General features: G+C 42.2%; 1 long non-coding RNA gene across 1 annotated transcript; it reads right to left on the bottom strand.

Moving 5' to 3' along the window:
• Positions 1 to 5513: 5513 nt before the first annotated feature.
• Positions 5514 to 16232, bottom strand: LOC124850791. Its single transcript, XR_007031703.1, has 2 exons — positions 15792 to 16232; positions 5514 to 6502 (listed from the first exon to the last, which is right to left on the bottom strand). It is a non-coding gene; the product is annotated as an uncharacterized LOC124850791 (long non-coding RNA).
• Between the last annotated feature and the right edge of the window lie 1025 nt (positions 16233 to 17257).

The following is a 17257-nucleotide window of genomic DNA, read 5'->3' as shown; positions in this document are numbered from 1 at the left end:
GCTGCTGACACACATGAGAACAGTCAAAAACATGCTTGTCCGCCCCTCTGTGGTTGATGGATGGTCCTGTGAGGAACCTTTTCACCTCCGAGCAATCTCTTTTCTCCCCCCACATTGCAATTCCGACAAGATAAAAGTGTTGAAAATCGCAACAACCTCAGAGGATATAGGCAACATACGACATTAATAACAATTTCTCTTGCGCTTTGCAGTTTTCGGTCAAATCCAATGCGTGTGAGTAACATGGAATCTCGTTTCTTTGCTTGTGCAGTAGGCAACTAGATTAACTGATGTGTAATCAGAAAATCGATGCAGTACTCAGGACTTCAGTGAACCACGCACCGCAGCCAAATTCAGAGAGAAATTTGTCAAAGAAAATCCATATGGGTGTCAAAAAAATTTGGTCTCTGTGCACCTGTGACTCTGTGTGTGTGTGTTGTGTGTGTGTGTCTGTGTGTGTGTGAATCATAGACTGTATACAAAAATGGACGTTGTCATCGGGTTCGGAAAATGAAGCCAATAATCTTTGGAATCACCAGCAGAGGGCGACTCCACTGGTTGGAAAAAGAAGTCAGTTTCTACAGATGTCTATGGGAAAATGACTACTTCAATTCACTTCATTTTTAACGTCAGTAAACAATTTCCTGAGGAATTTTTTTTTTTTGTAAATACAGAAAAAGCAATTACAGCAATCACAAATCCCTTTTTTTTTTTCTGCCAGAAAAAAAAATGCATACAGAGTTTCGCACATATGACATGCTATCTGTGTCATTACCAGTGGTTAACCAACAGGACAGGTCCGCCTGCCTGTGAAAAGGAACGCACAACGCTCAAGTGTAAAACTACCGCTGTCATGACGAATTCTGCCCGGCTGCCGACTACAGTACAACAAAGTTGTTGGGTATTGGATGGTCCACACGCCCAGCAATTCAACAGGATTTCTCCCAGTGCTGCCGATTGCCAGTCTATGACAGAACAATATGTTTTTGAGAAAGAGAGAGAGAGAGAGAGACTATGACAGCAAAGTGAAGAGCACTGCACACAGCTCCACAATGATGCAAAACACTGCAGCTTAGCAATAGTTCAGACAGGAAGACTGTCTTCTGCACATGTCTCTTATATATATATATATATATATATATATATATATATATATATATATCTAATATAGTAAATGTTATTTGGACACATCGGTGCAGCATGTGAACCCAAAAGTTACTTCAGGCATCAGTGTTTTTTCTTTTTTTGTCGCTGTTTATCTCAATTGGTTTGCCCTTTTTTTTTTTTTTTTAATCACTGGGTGCTTCAACACAGATATAATCACGGATGGGGCAGGCAGAGTCATCGAAGTTGAGCAGTAGAATGGATTTGCTTTCGCTAGGTAGTCAGCAAAATTAACCTCTGGGAGTATATCAGCCGAATGAAAATGTCTTCTGCTTATGAGGAGCGTGACACCACAGACAGATCAAAATAAAATCACAGCTTTCTCCTCTTCTAATGGGAGTGAGTTCAAGGAGAACAGTGAGTGCGGCGAACACACTGCCGTCAGTGGCGGTAAATAAAAAGATGACCTTTGGCCGGGTTTGAGCAAATATTGACTCAAAAGAAATGTGGCGGCGTGCGACTGGAACGAACCGTATTATAAAGTTTTTCTATCAGGGGTTGTATCATTGAATAAATAACATTCTGCCACATTAAACATTTTGAGGTAGATTTACTCCGCAGTACTGTTTGTTGGGGCTTCTGCTTGTTTGTCCTCATAATATACACAGCCACTTTTAGCAGACAGTGAGCCTGGCTGGCTCGAGAAGTCTCATCACAGTCCACATTATAAGATGATAACAGTTATTGTCAATATGACCTGCAGAGAGCGGCACACTTGGACACCGACTGACACGAGAGACCAAAAAAGCATCACATAGCATTGATCTTTACAAATGCTAAGTGCTTCTACCAGCTTTCTACTCTGCATTAAAAACTCAACAGAACGTTCTATTCACAGAACGACAGTGGACAGAAAAAAAGGATCCGAGCCGTGGCCTTTGTAGTATTCTCACACAAAGTAGAAACACTTGTAAATGGAGGCTCATATGTTTCGTGTTCATTGACGGTGACAGTATCTGCCAGGAGTTTGAATAATTCAATACCCCCACATTCCGCCCTCCTGTCCAGGCTTTGTAGTTGTGTAGTTGTTTGCGAGAGAGAGAGAGAGAGAGAGAGAGAGAGAGAGAAGGGGATAGGGATGAGAAACCAGACGGAGAGGTGAGAGAGAAATCAGATGAGAGCATCAGCTAGTTACTGACACGAAAAAACAGCCCGAGACAAAGCGGGACAGAGATGAAAAGAGTCCTCTGTTGCCGTGCTCTCTGGTCATTATCCTCCTCTGCTGAGAACAATACAAGTGCTCGGCAGCAGAGAGCAGAAATTGGCCAGAGGGTGGACTGGTGATGTAGATGCCCATTGTTTCCTAACTATTATTAACTCATTGCTCCGGAGATCCAGAAGGGACGTTATATTACCCTGTGAAGAAGCACATTATTGCCCTACTTTGTAATTTCCTTACTCTATCATTGTGACAGGATGTTCATTAGGCTACCTGCATATTAGTTGTTGCTCTAATCTTCACATACATTTTTGATTATTGAGAGAGAGAGAGAGAGAGAGAGAGAGAGAGATACATGAGAGGAAATTGTGCAGTTCGATGGTGAAATTAAGAATTTGTGAAACTGTGGGAATTATTTTGAGAATGACTGCAAGCGGGTTGTACATTTTCTGCCTTCGGTCTTCAGCGATGTGAGTAAAATGTACAAAATGTTCTGTGGATGGGGCTGTGGGGGCCCCACAACCATGAGAGCTCAGTCACCTGGATTATCACTATCACACATTATTTTGTACACAGGGGAAATCCTTGGATGCACATGAATGCAGAAGACCAATAGGTCATAAGCAAATCGGCTCTTGGGATTTGTCAGCTGTGGGGAAAAAAGCATCGAAGCATCTTTTGGTGGAAAATTGAAATTGAAATGAGAAGAGGAGGTGTGTTTTCACATTGAGTGTATATATATATATATATGAGTGTGATTGTGTGTGTGTGTGTGTGTGTGTGTGTGTGTACACATTTCAGACATGTGTCATCAGCTTGAGAGTGACGTGCGTTTTCCTCTGCGGTGTCAGATTTCAGATGTATCTTGTGTGTCTTCGCTTTGCTTCGCGTGTACAAGCTGCAGCACTGACGTTTGGCTAAAGCAGCAGTGAGGCAGCAAATGAAGCAATCCTGCTCAGATAAAGATCACAGGAACCAAGTCCGAACCTTTGGCCCTTTCCAAAGTTTGTTTCGCCTTGTGGCTGATGCGTTATGGATGGCAATGTTGAGTTAAGGCCGATCACATCCTTTTTCTTGCCTTCCCTCAGAAATTCTCCTTTTCCTCTTACTCCTTAATCTTTTTTTCCGCCCACTGACTCCATGAATGTAATTTGTCAATTTTTTCTTTCAACAAATTTCATCTTCAATGAGGGCAGTCAAAATTGTTTCACATTTTTAAATACTGTAAATATTATAAGCCTTATTGTCATGTAGGTGTGGTTTATTTTATTGCTGTCTTCTCTTTAAATCTGCTTCTTAACCTGCCCATAATCACGTTCTTTGCATGATAATTTATTTTAGAGACGATTTGAATAAAATTAGCCTGCAGAAGATGTCCTTTTACCCCCAATGGCACAAGTCATTTTTTGAAGTGAAAAAAAAGAGAGCAAAAGAGCCTCTCCTCCTCTGAAGCTGCAGGAAGCCAGCTAAACCGCCTTACACTAATCCAGTTAGCTCCACCATAATTCCTCTTTGTGTTATTCAGTTACAGCAGTCATCAGCCATACAAACATAGAATTCACTCTCTGTTAAGGTCATACTTCGACACTACCAAGGTCCCTGAAAACAGCAGATACATACTGTTTGTCGTGTCCCAAATCCAAGGTAACATACAACGGTCATAGTAGACTGCATTTGACTGTTCTTGTTGGAAATCATGGAATAAATGTACATTGCCATTTTTACATTAGTAGGAAATTGTGCAGTATTGGTGGACACTAGTCAAAGTGTAACCATCACTCCATCACTTTTGTCCAGATTGAAATATTTCAACAACTACACAGTAAATTGCCGTGAGTGATCAGTCAATTTGGTGATGCTTTTTACTCTCCACCACTTTTTGTCGTGGAATTTTTTTAGTCTATCCTCCCTGAGAAACACTTAAGATGAGTCTTCTCAGGCGTTTGGAGGAGAAGTGGAAGTAGCGTCCCACTGTTGCAGAGGGGACCACCGAAAAACGTATTTTTTGCCTCCAAAACTCTGTTAAATGACATCGCTGATCACCATCTCCATAACGTGACATACTAACTATGCATAAGTAACTCATATAACCCCACTTCAAAATCACTGAACTATCCCTTTAAGTCAATCGCCCTAGGCATGGTAAAAATGTGCGAGTGTCTTTTTCATGTACAAGCGCCACTCCATATTTTGAATCCTGCAACACACCCACAGAGATAGAAGATGAGAGAGAGAGAGCGCCAGTCTTCAGCATGACTGATAGCTGTTCGCCTGTCTGACAATCTCAGAGTCGACAAACTTAACTTGGCACTTTGCTATATAATAATAATAATAATAATATATTTGATTTATAAAGCACTTTTCATGCACCCAAAGCGCTGGTATATGCAGAGAGAACGCTGTGCAGTTACACAACACCACAATTATGACACAAAAAAAAATCCAATAGATAGAATGAATAAAGTAATCAAGCTACACTGTGGCAGATCCTGAGCTATTTATGTGACAATGCAGCATACGAAGTTCATAATGTGAAACACAGCCAACGCAACACCGTTGTCGCGTAATATGGATGTCAATGAATTCAAGCTCAATCGCGTTTTGCCTCAGTACCTCAAATTGAACCGCTGGGGTGCCAGCAGTCACTGTTGCACGGGGGATACAAATATTGCAGCATTGTTCACAAACACACCTTTCGTACACACACACACACACAAATGTAAATGGCATGTGCAAACACCCACCATCCACATATTGTTGACATCCACACAGGAGGCACATCAAAGAAGCAACAGCTCTTATTACAACACGGCCAAAAGCACTCACCACTTTCATGGGGGTCGATCACGTCGCCTCTGTAGAGATTAGACTGCTCTCTCTCTTTCTTTGTAAATAGTTTTTTTTTTGTCCCTGCTTTCCTGCTGCTTCTATCGCTTCAACCTCACACTGAGGCTCAGGATAGAGTGTGTGTGTGTGTGTGTCTTAGTGTGCCTCAGTCTGCCTAATCCCTGCTGAGTAGAGTGGGTGCTAGGCAGCAAATGTTCACTCGGGAGTTAGACACCCAACAGGGGTTAAATTGGGATTTGTTTTGTGGTAGGGAGCTGTTTTATTATTATTAATAATATTATTATTAACAAAATAATAAAGAAATACCTCTTTAGCTGTATATCCCACATTCACCTGAGTCAAATTGCCAAAAGGTTGATATTTTATTCACATTTTTTTTTTTTTGTGTTAATGTGCAGACTTTCTAATTTAGTACCGAAAATCAATAATCACAGTATCACACTAATTTGAGCTTTTGATTTCCAAGAGGCGTTGCCAACGGACGCAGACCAAAATGACGTCAACAGACTAAAGCCTGCAGAGAGGAGATGCCTGTGATGGTGATTCCAGAACGTCTGTGAACAGGTGTCGCCTTCTTTGTAGAAAAAATATCGCGCACTTTTAGTCAAATGCTCGTTCGTCAGCGGCAGCCACCTTGGTTGTTTACAAAAGTCGCTCCTCTCCGCGTCACGGCATAAGCCCCGCCCATTATCAGATAATCGGTTGCGAATGCACTGGAAAGATTTCTGTCGCTTGAAAATCACTGTCCAATGGAGGAGATCCAGGCGTAGTCCGGCAGAGCAAATGAAATTAGCTCCCAGAATTCGTCTGGGTCCCCGGCGAGAGACTGGGCAGAGAGGGCGGTGAGGACTGACTGTCAAGTCATGAATGCAGCCTAGATGAGCACATGTCCATTTTCCTGTTAGTGATTCTCCCACAACCCCAATAGAAAAAGATGAGTTTAATCAATTAGTTTGATAACTGATTGAAAATATGTCTGGGCCTGGTTCTGTCTCGTGATATTTCAATCAGGAGAGACTTATTGAGAAACTAATGTAAATAATAATAAAATTCCATTTATTGTGTAACAGGAGGAATAGACTTTGGTGCTTAGACCTCGACAGGAGGTAGACCACCACGGAGGTGATCCCATGAATTAGGTGCTTCAGATACAAAGGAGACTTTCCCCGGAGCCAAGACACTGGCGGTGGTGGTGAAGAGGAATGGAGCAGGAAGTTGGGACGTCTCATCAAGGGCTTCTGGTTGGTCGATTTGATGGGACATGACCAGGCATCCGGAGCTGAGGTGGTGCAGGGTTGGAAGTGGGCTGCGATGATGGTATTGAAATGACGGCTGAATGAAAGGAGAGAGAGAGAGAGAGAGAGAGAGAGAGAGAGAGAGAGAGAGAGAACATTTTTGTTTAACTTTAACAGCCTGTAAGCAATTGGCTCAAGGCGAGCGCGTGGGGTTGTGATTGGATGAAAATGAGAATTAGCTGGTGGAGCTTAGACAGAGCGGGAACTGTGCTTGTGAATTTGCAGGCATGCGCAGAAGACAGTCTTCCTGCAGCACAACCTAGAATGAAGCTTAGCGACTGGACGGGGGGTTACCCCAGGTTACCCACCGCTGGTACAGTTCAAGCTTGCACGAATTTGTGCTAAGAAGCAAATGTCAGTGACGAATCTAAGTGATGTAAACTAGAGATTCCACCTGCCATCAACCAGTAGTGAGATCTAAATCATAACACAGTTCTTCACTTTCTATCTGCATTCTTACCATGTTGTGAAAAATACGAATTACGTTTTGCAACTGGCAGCAAAGCAGAGGCGACGCATTAAGGTTTGGCTACGTGTTGACTTTACTAAGCACAAAGTTGTACAGTAGAGTAGGCCGCCATGAGAAGATGATTAGATGTATTTGTCTGCTGACGACAGTCCAGCTTTTATCAGCCACAAAGCTTATTGTATACGTGTCTAAGGACGTCAAGCTACAGTTATTCCTATTTTCCAGCTCTCTAGGTTAAACCATTCATCATGAACACATAATCTCTCTCTCTCTCTCGCTCACACACACACACACACACACACACACACACACACACACACACACACACACACACACACACACACACACACACACACACACACACACACACACACACACACACACACACACACACACACACACACACACACACACACACACACACACACACACACACACACACACACACACACACACACACCTTGAACGATTAAGTAGATTAATGAGGCATATAATGAGCTCTTACCAGGACCAGTCCTTGACACATGGGCCAGCAGCACAGGACAACAGGCCTAAACTTTGACAAGTTGCCAAACTCTCCTAGTGCATTTAAGGTTGGTGATAACCTAAATGGTACAGAGGCAGACTAGGGACCAAAAAGGTAATCTGCCTCCAAAAAGATCTGGAAACATCAACACGCGCTGCTTTCTATGCTCTCCGTGTCCTTGAATGAGGCATTTGACCTCCAAATGCTTCAGCGGCACTGAGGTCGTGTTATTAAGTAAATCAATACAGGGGAAGACAAAGGGGGGAAAGAACATCACACTCAAATTTGAATGGTTTTCAAAACTATAAATTGATGACTTTCCTTTTTTTAAATATTTTCTTTGTCTTTCCCTCTGTAAAGGCATAAATCATAAAGCCAAGAACAGGTCTGTTGACTAATTGCAAATTCATAGCAGACTGTGAGCATATGCAGTGAACGCAGGTCACACACACACACACACACACACACACACACACACACACACACACACACACACACACACACACACACACACACACACACACACACACACACACACACACACACACACACACACACACACACACACACACACACACACACACACACACACTGGGGCAACTGGGTTTATTCTGGGCATGAGAGAAGTTCTGCTACATCATATAAAAACTGCTTAATTTACTGGAATTTGATGAACGCAATCAAAAAACCTAGCTTCCTGCTTCTTGTTCGATTTGTGTTGCTAATGTTAATTACACGGTCAATCAAGCAGATGTGCTCCACAACTTCAACTGACCACGACTTGAAAAAAATAAAGAATTTAAGTAGTTATTTCCTTCTGAATGTGCAGCTTGGAATCAAGTAATCCTTCATAAAGACAAGTAAAAAGATAGATCCAGTTTTTCTCGCTGTTTTGATGCATGAATAAATTTAGGGGCATAAAGACGCAACACTTTGTCTAGAAGGAAACTGTCATCAACTAAAGCATACAAGCAACGTGTAAAAAATCCTCCTATTGATGGCGGAGCCAGCCAATGTGCAGGGAGATTTTTCCAGCTGATTTCCTTGGACATGTTTTCGGTGTCTCCTGTCTTCAGAGGCTAATTTCCCCCACATCCTCTTAAATACACACCGATGAGGGGATGACTCCGGGCGTAGATGCAGAATGCTGAAACTGGAGAGAGGCTCAGTGAGAAAGGGCATTCTTATCTGAAAATCGGAATGGGAGCATGGGTTAACACAAAGGACTTGTTTTCTCTTTTCATTTTATTCAGCCTTTATCTAACCAGACAGGACAATTAAGATTTTTTATTTTGATATGTAATTGATCCGTTCACACCAGAGACATTCAAGTTTAAGGATGAGCTCTTTATCTCCTTTCTTTTCTATAAAATAAACCGACTTTTGTCAATCTGGGAAGAGGAAACTGTTGAAAACAGCCACACTCAGACCAAAACACTCTTGACCCGATCATTCAATTCATCTGCTGCAGCCATCGTCCTGCAGGCTTCTTCTGTAAAAAGGAACCTATCAGACATCTGTCTTCTTCTGCCTGGAGGGATAAAACCCACAGGAAAAACGTCAGGGGAGTGGCCATGTCACGTGGTGAGAGGAGGGAAAAGATAGAGAATTGAATACTGTGGGAAGACCATCAGCAACACGCACGCACGCACGCACGCACGCACGCACGCACGCACGCACGCACGCACGCACGCACGCACGCACGCACGCACGCACGCACGCACGCACGCACGCACGCACGCACACACACACACACACACACACACACACACACACACACACACACACACACACACACACACACACACACACACACACACACACACACACACACACACACACACACACACACACACACACACACACACACACACACACACACACACACACACACACACACACACACACACACAAATCAGGACGTACATGAGGCTTGAGACATAAAACATCTCATCTGTGTGGTCTGATGCAAAGATGAAAGTTCCTCAAATTGATACATGAAACAAACATCTATGTTTTGTATATTTTTCCATCATGTTCTCCACCATTGTTTGAGGGTTGATAACTGTCAGCACAGTTGATTACAATCCTCTTTTTATTCTTCTGCAATTGTTACATGGCACCAAGCTGAAGAATTAACACCATCCGACTATTTGCATAAAGATAGTGGACGTTAATACATTGTTTTGCAACTTTTCTAGAAATACGATGAACATTTACTATAACATTCTTTATTTGGATGACTTGAATCTCCTCTCTGCAGGAACACTGACAGCCAGTAGGAGTCACTAGTGCAGCAACGAGGACATGAACCCACATCAGCTTGCAAACTGCCAATTGTGTTTGGTGGAGCACCAAGCCAAGCCTGAAGCAGTGCAGCAAAAGACTGAAACAGGATCTATGCAATGGTGGGCGAGTACTTTTTCCTTTCTTTCTTTCATTCAGCATAGAAACTTCCCATGCACAATTTACATTTCATGAGAGCCCAGGGAAATCTTCTTCTTGCTTAATGTAAGATGAATCACCAAGAAGTGCAAAAATATTTCAAATTGTAGGGAAATTGCGGGGTTTTACTCAAATGTGGGCAGAATGGCGTTGGACAGGGACCGACACGGGGACCGGAAGAAGGGAGTCAAAGAGCAAGAGGCAGGGAAGGTTAGACAGAGAGTTACTCTCAGCAGCATCTCTGAAACCAGGGGAAACAGAAAAGCAAACAGATGAACAGGAAGTCTATGAAAGGGACCGGGGGGAGAAAGAGTGAGTAAAAAAGGGAAAGGTCATGGCCATTATTGGGCCCATTCATCATGGGACAGTTTTAGGACTATAGGTGTTGTGTGCACCCGTCCATTGAGCCACTGGCTCTCTGAGCGGCTGTTGATAAGACCGTCTGAAGCCAGGCCAGCCAGCTAACGGCTTCGGTCCCTTTACTGCTTCATGAGACTTCAAAAGCCGCTCATACTGCATTTGAGCAGGTGCAGTGCTGGGCTTCATTTACACTTGTCACTTCAATTGCCGTGTATCTGCATTAAACCCAGATGAGATCCTGTTTGCTTCTGCCACATATAGTAAATGACACTCTGTTGGGCAGATCACAAACCTGACTGCATTCTGTCTGGGTTTTCCCAGGCTACATTCAGTGTTAGTGTGCAAGGTCACTATGATCTATTGATCGGTTTCTATACTGAGACTATGAGAATCGTAGTATGAAAGCTGGTGGTATAAGTTTGAGTATAATTTAGACAGAAACCTTGAGGTTGCCCAAACTAGTCCAATAATTCATAATGCCATATCAACAATGCAAACCTTCAGGGGGAGGCTGGAATAATTATAGCCAAAAAAGTGGGGGTAAAACATTTTGTGAAATAACAAAAACGTTTTCTCCTCCCTTTGTAGAACCTGAAGGCCACAATCGCACGAGTGAAAGCAGACTGAGGAGAAGCCACAGCCGAGTTCTCGATGTGACATGGGTAAATAAATGAAGCTCTGAACTAACAAGAATCACATCAATCCTCCTTCCCTGCTCCGACTCAGCCAAAGACACGGCAGTGAACTCTCCTCCACAGCAGCCTCTTGCAGAAATATAAGGGGCCTCTGAAGAGCACAAGCCAAAAAGGTGGAAGGAGCCAGGGAGTTGTTATGGACAGAGAAGAGTGGATGAGAAGAGGAGGAAAAAAAACTGGAGAGGGGAACGAAGCAGAAGGGAGGAGAGAAAATGAACACAAGACCTGCTCAAGTGTTTGCAGTTACACTTTACTTTGGATGTGAGATAATTCATGTTCAGATACAATATTTTTCAAAATGTTGTATATTTTAAAATATTATAAGGTATTTTTATTGTGACATTTATATACATAGTGACGTTTATAAATTGAAAATGCCAATTTTGCCCATGTTAATATTTTTGGAACATGTGGCAAACTAAAGTTGGCCATGGCAAATGCCTCACAGACGACCATGGAGGATACAATGCTGGCAAGGCCAGAAGCCAATATGCATTTTAACACGCTTCTGTTCCGTATTATTCATTGGCTGCTCTCATAGTTAAACCAAAAAGTTAGGAGTTTATGAAAAGTACACGTCTTCTTCTTCTTTTACAGTAATAGTCACAGAAATCAACGCTGCTCATTCAACAGGATACAAAATAAGAAATTCTGTATCAAATCAGATTCAGGTTTTTTTGCTGCAACATCTCAGATTTGTTCAAACTTTGTCTGGATCATGAATAGGTCCTAAATCCAACGCCTACGAAATATATCTGTTCAAATTCAACATTTTCTCTTAGTATTATAAGGAACTATAATTAAATAAGTGAGTATAAGCAGGAATTCTAACATTAACACAAAGTCCCCCCCAAAAAAACATGATTAGATTCTTTGAATTAAGTAAATACACCTTTGAAAATATGTATTTTTTAAACTTACAGACAAACAAAACCCTCTGCGGTTACTCAAAAATTTTTTTTAAACACGAGCCGACACCAGCTGAGCATATGCTGATGTTTGACCTTGGCAGCGGCCCTGAGTGAGTTCATGTATGTCTGGTTGAGGCCTCCAAAGTGCTGTGATGTGTCACACCCTTGAGGAAAGTCACACAGCACATGGGCTGTGAGGTCAGACTGGAAACGATCCATTATGGACAAAAATATACAGAGTGAGCGCTTGCAGTATATTATGCATAAGGAACTTCACAAACACCCCAAAGAAAATGTGTGAAATAGTTGTCAAGTAAGTAAGTTCTGGATGTCAGTTCAGTGTTGTGTAACCATTCTGAGTTGTCCTTGGACTTCGGAGAGCCCCTCTTAACCTTGCCGGCAGCGTTCCCTGTGGGGCTGCAGTTTCTGAGGCCTTTTCACAGCAAGGCCACACTGGTCTCAGTAGAGCCAACCTAATAAAGTTTCATAACATCGGGTCAGACAAACCGCTGGTGTGCACAGCAGAGACGGCAGCACCAGTCCTGCTGTTTTTGTCCTTTTAGTTCCTTTTTATTTTGGACTAGATTTGCGTAAAGTAACAAACCATAAAGTAAAATTTATTCCGTCTAAAGGGCAATTACAAAGCATTAAAACAGTGTTTTCTCTATCTGCAGATGTGGAAACACGCAGAAACCACACAAATCCAGGTTATAACACCCTTTTTTAGTTGGTTATCCAGACCGTTATTTATGTCCTTCAGTAGAAACAGCAGACGTGTCAAGGGAAATTCTTGCAATTTCAAATGAGAAGTGTAATCAGACTGAGGAAATGTTCCTAACACCTCTTGAAGAGCATTTGAAGCATTTTTCAACCCCCGACCCCGCCCAGCCAAAAGTATGTAGCTTCTTCAGAAAACTGTAACAACAGTTAACTGTGACAGTCGTCCTCATAACTCTGCTGTACATAGGACGAATCCCTGACGGAGCACCTGAACCTGGGCAGGTAACAGCTCGAGGGGACTTACAGACAACAGCAAAAACATGGACCTGTTTGCTTGTAAAGTTAACAATGCCCAATGAGATGGAACACTGCGTATGAGACATCCTGTATATGCAGGAAAATAAACATCAAGGACATCGGGAACACATCAAGTCCACAGAAGTGTAAGCAAATACCAGAGAAGACAGCCCCATGATAAACATTGCAGCAACATCAGAATTTCCTCCGCACACTAACCTAACTGTCAGCTTAATAAAAAGGAGAAGAAACAGAAGAGGATCCCAGCATCAGCACACACACACAGCCAGTCGTCAGGCATCCAGCTGGTAGAGTAAGCTGGCAACGAGACCAAAGGCAGGCTATAGATATCGAGACAGTGGCTCTCACAATGCAAGCAGGATTTCAACACAAATCCAGCACAGAGAGACTCTGTGCCACACGGAAAAAAGGAGGAGCGGAGCTTGAAACGAGAGTGTGAAGGCTGCACCGAGTCCTGAATGAAACCCAAAGTGTGCATCAGTTAAATGGCTTGAATACCAGTTTAATTACTGTACGACGATGGTGCTATCGCCGAGAAAGGATTGTCTCTCGAGACCTACATCGCCTTTGAGAAAGAGAGTTCTAGCAAAAAAAAAATGGCAGCACAATTATGTGTCATGAACAAACGCAGAGCCAACATTCAGGAGGAATCATGAAAGGCGGAAAGCATAAAAGCCATTGATAGACACTTTTGAAAAAGGGGGAAAGGTGGAAAACACCATTTCTTAGGAAATCCTGATGTAAAGCTTGGGATATGTCAAAGTTCAAAACCATCTGAAATTAGTTTTTAAAAATCGATTCATTCCCAGCATTCCTCTGACATGTACGGACCTTTCCGAGGAGACTTTGATGTATAGAATTCCTCCACTGCAGCTCAGCACATTCTCATGAAACTTAAATTGGAATATTTCCAAAGATTATTTTATAGATTCAATATATATATATTTTTTAAACATTTTGACAGGATCAGAGTAACATACACAATCAATAACCCATACTGAAGCCTCATTGGGTCAAGTGAGGGAATTACCAGGGCTCAGCACCACTTGAATAATATGCAGGTATTGTGACAACTACATATGTGTTTTGGGTTTTTTTCTTGTTTGCTCTGATTTTGTTCTCATGAGAAAAACAAGCGTCGCCCCGTTTGAAGGACAGAAAAGTGAAAATGTAAGGTGGGACTTTGAATTTCTCTGGTGGTGTCATTTTCGGAGTGTGCATTGTGCAGTGCACAGTTACGGTGGCAACAAAGGAACAATCTTGACTCCACACAGAGGAACACCTCTTTGTTGCTTTAAATAAACACAGCTCATGCTCCCACGTGAATGTCCCCAACTGTTTGACTTTTATCTAAAGCACGAGCAGGCTACATTTCTAAAAATGCATCTGGTTTAAAAGCCTGGATAGAGAAACCTGTCTAATCATTTCAAGGACATTAAAGAATAAGGCAGCCATGATTAAACTTTATTGTAATACACAAGTAGCTTTAAAAAAAAATATATATATATATAGAACAATTAAGTTGTTCTATATATAGGCCTGATATAGCTCATGCCTCTGCTCGAGCTTTATTTGCTCTTGAGGCAAAATATTCATGTTTACAAAAGCAAACAAATACACAAGTGATGTAGCATTGTTTTATGGGTAATAAATGACAGCAACCGCATTAGTTCCATCAAGAAGGTTCTTTGATGGAATTGAGGTTCAGACAAACCATCCTAGACCTTTCTGGGTGGGGTTTGCATGTTCTCCACCCCCCACCGCCCTTAAAGGATTAAGCAGTATAGATAATGGATGAATAGCAAATGTCCCATGGATGATCTCTGCAAGGAGACCAAACTGTAAAAAGCAGCCAGCAGAATCAACTTGGTCTTAAGTCTTACAGTTTTAATTAAACAAAAAAATCTTATTCATTACAAAAGAACATTTTTGTTTCTCTGTTCATGCTGGAGTCTTTCACTCAGCTTGTGCTTTTCAGTTCCCCAACATCACAGGCAACAGATATATCATATTAAACTCTAGTATGTGCTGTGCAGAGATTAAATTTGGTGCCTTGGCTCTGACCCCTTGAGGAAGCACCAAGCTCAGCACAGCTGAGTTTGGGGAACGGCGCTAATTAACTTCCCCCACCTCAAAAATCACTTTTAGGTGTGCGATTCCAGCTATTAGGTGGAATCTGGGCCATATTCCAGGGCCAGGCTTCTTCCACCATGTGGTCATTTAAAGACGAAGCGCCTCCAACCGTTACGGGGAACATACTATTAGTGAACTGAGATGAAAATCTGCAGCAGCAGGTGAGGACGCACCTCGGCTATTGAGCATATTAAAATCCCTGGAGCAATCGAAATGTCGGGGCATGCTGGGTAATGGGTGCAGCTGAGTGTAGCCACGATGTCATCTTATACCATAATATAGCAGCTCAGCAATTTTAATGTTATTATGATATGAGGGTATGTAAAGAAGGCTGGCACAAAAACCTGTGGATTATAATGCTAATGCTTAGCTGTACATGAAGGATAATCCGAAAGTATCAGGCCTGTCACAGCAGGAAACACAGACGTCATTAACTACATTAAAGATGGCCGCATGTTACTGGAACTGAGGCATCATTTATAAAATAATTTCCACAAAACCAATACACGTCGGAGCTCGGGATGACATCACACACCGAACAACCTGAGTGTACTGCGTTCCAGTTGCACATTTGGTATTGTTAGCGAAATAAATTCATAGTAACGCATTACGCTGCATTTTACGCACACTAAAGCCGTAGTACACATCCACAGACAGAAGTTGCACAGTACTATGAGTGCGACAAATCTAATGAAACACAAATAAGACACCAGTGCTAATAAACGGTAAAAACTACAGCTTTCACTTACTGTTGACACACGGAGCAGCCATCTTGGATTTCGCAGTCCGCAGAGGGGCTGGCGTTTCAATGCATAAGCCAATGATATTGTGGCGCACCTAAAAATAAGATGACCACATAAATGTGTAATATGAGGCAGCGATACGCCGTCAATGCGTCTAGTCTGCCAAACAAAAGAATAAGATATGTAATATGAGTTATTATTCCGATAATGTATTTATGTGGTTCGCGGGGAGGGGGGAGGAACGTTTGTGTTCGCTCTAGTTGCTCCGGGGAGCGGTGGGAGAGCACCCGCACCCGCTGCTTCCTCAAACGAGACGCGCCATTTCCTCATTGTTCCTCTTTTACCTGCTTTATACAGGTGGGTAGAGTGGAAATAAAACGCCAATGTTTGTTTTATCCGGTTTATCAGCACAATTGCCCGCATCGAGTTTAGGATCGTTAGTTCAGTAACTTTCAGAACGACCGAAAGGGACGAGGTGATGTGAAAGTTTTCGCGCGCCTGCGCCCTCTTGTGTCTACACCGCGAACTGCGGGTGTGAACGTGTTTCCGTGTGCTTTTCAATAATTAAGAAATATTCGTTCGAGTTGAATATTGAAGTTTGTATATTGAATGACGTGAAAATACCTGCGATTGTTGTTCAATAAATATGTAGTTAAATCGTGTAACAAAGCACTTTCATATAAATATATGAGCGTATTTAAGGGGACATTGCATTGGACTTTTGAGTTGCACTACAGTGAGTGTCAAACCAGTTGTATACTGAAAGGAATGGAATTGAATTCATTTACACCAAATTCTTATTGAATATAAATGCTTGAGTAGATGTGTTTATCACAGAAACTGATGTTAAGAGATGTGTATGATTGAAATGAAAGTGATATAGAAATGAGATGAGTAACTGATATGAAAAGAGATGTGATGTGTTAACATGACTTGTGAGCTGTTTAATAAATGGGACGCCATCTGGATGAGAACGAGACGTGCCGTTTCCTCATTGCTCCTCTTTTACCTGCTTAATATAGGACACACTTTTGTTATTGTGGTCCTCATCCTCGAGACCCGCAACAATATCAAGCTGTAACAATACTGGAATCCTTCAGCAACACAACAATGGGAAGAACCTGACACCAATAAAGCCAATAACACACGTAAAACTCGGCATGAAAACCACATTAATGCACACGTGTGCAAGAAGGAAAAGAGGCGAGCAGAACAATTAAGCTTGGCCCTAATGTAGTTTACAGCTGCTGGGCATCTGCATAGCCAGCTGACAGAACAGAGATACAATATTCACACACGATGCACCAGCATCGAGTAGAAAATACTTCCTGTGTTTAAGTGCAGCGGTGATCGCCGGAATCTCAAGGGTGAGTAAATCCTTTGGGACGGAAAACTCCAGCTTTTATCAGGAGCTGGGGAGCAGCAATAAATTAAAAACATTATTCCTCCTTTATGCACCTCAAGCAATGTGA

This window comes from Scophthalmus maximus, chromosome 11 (assembly GCF_022379125.1).
Source record: "Scophthalmus maximus strain ysfricsl-2021 chromosome 11, ASM2237912v1, whole genome shotgun sequence".
In the NCBI taxonomy this organism is placed as follows: Eukaryota; Metazoa; Chordata; class Actinopteri; order Pleuronectiformes; family Scophthalmidae; genus Scophthalmus; species Scophthalmus maximus.
The sequence above is the reverse complement of the archived record's forward strand: the minus strand, read 5'-3'. Positions and strand labels throughout refer to the sequence as shown.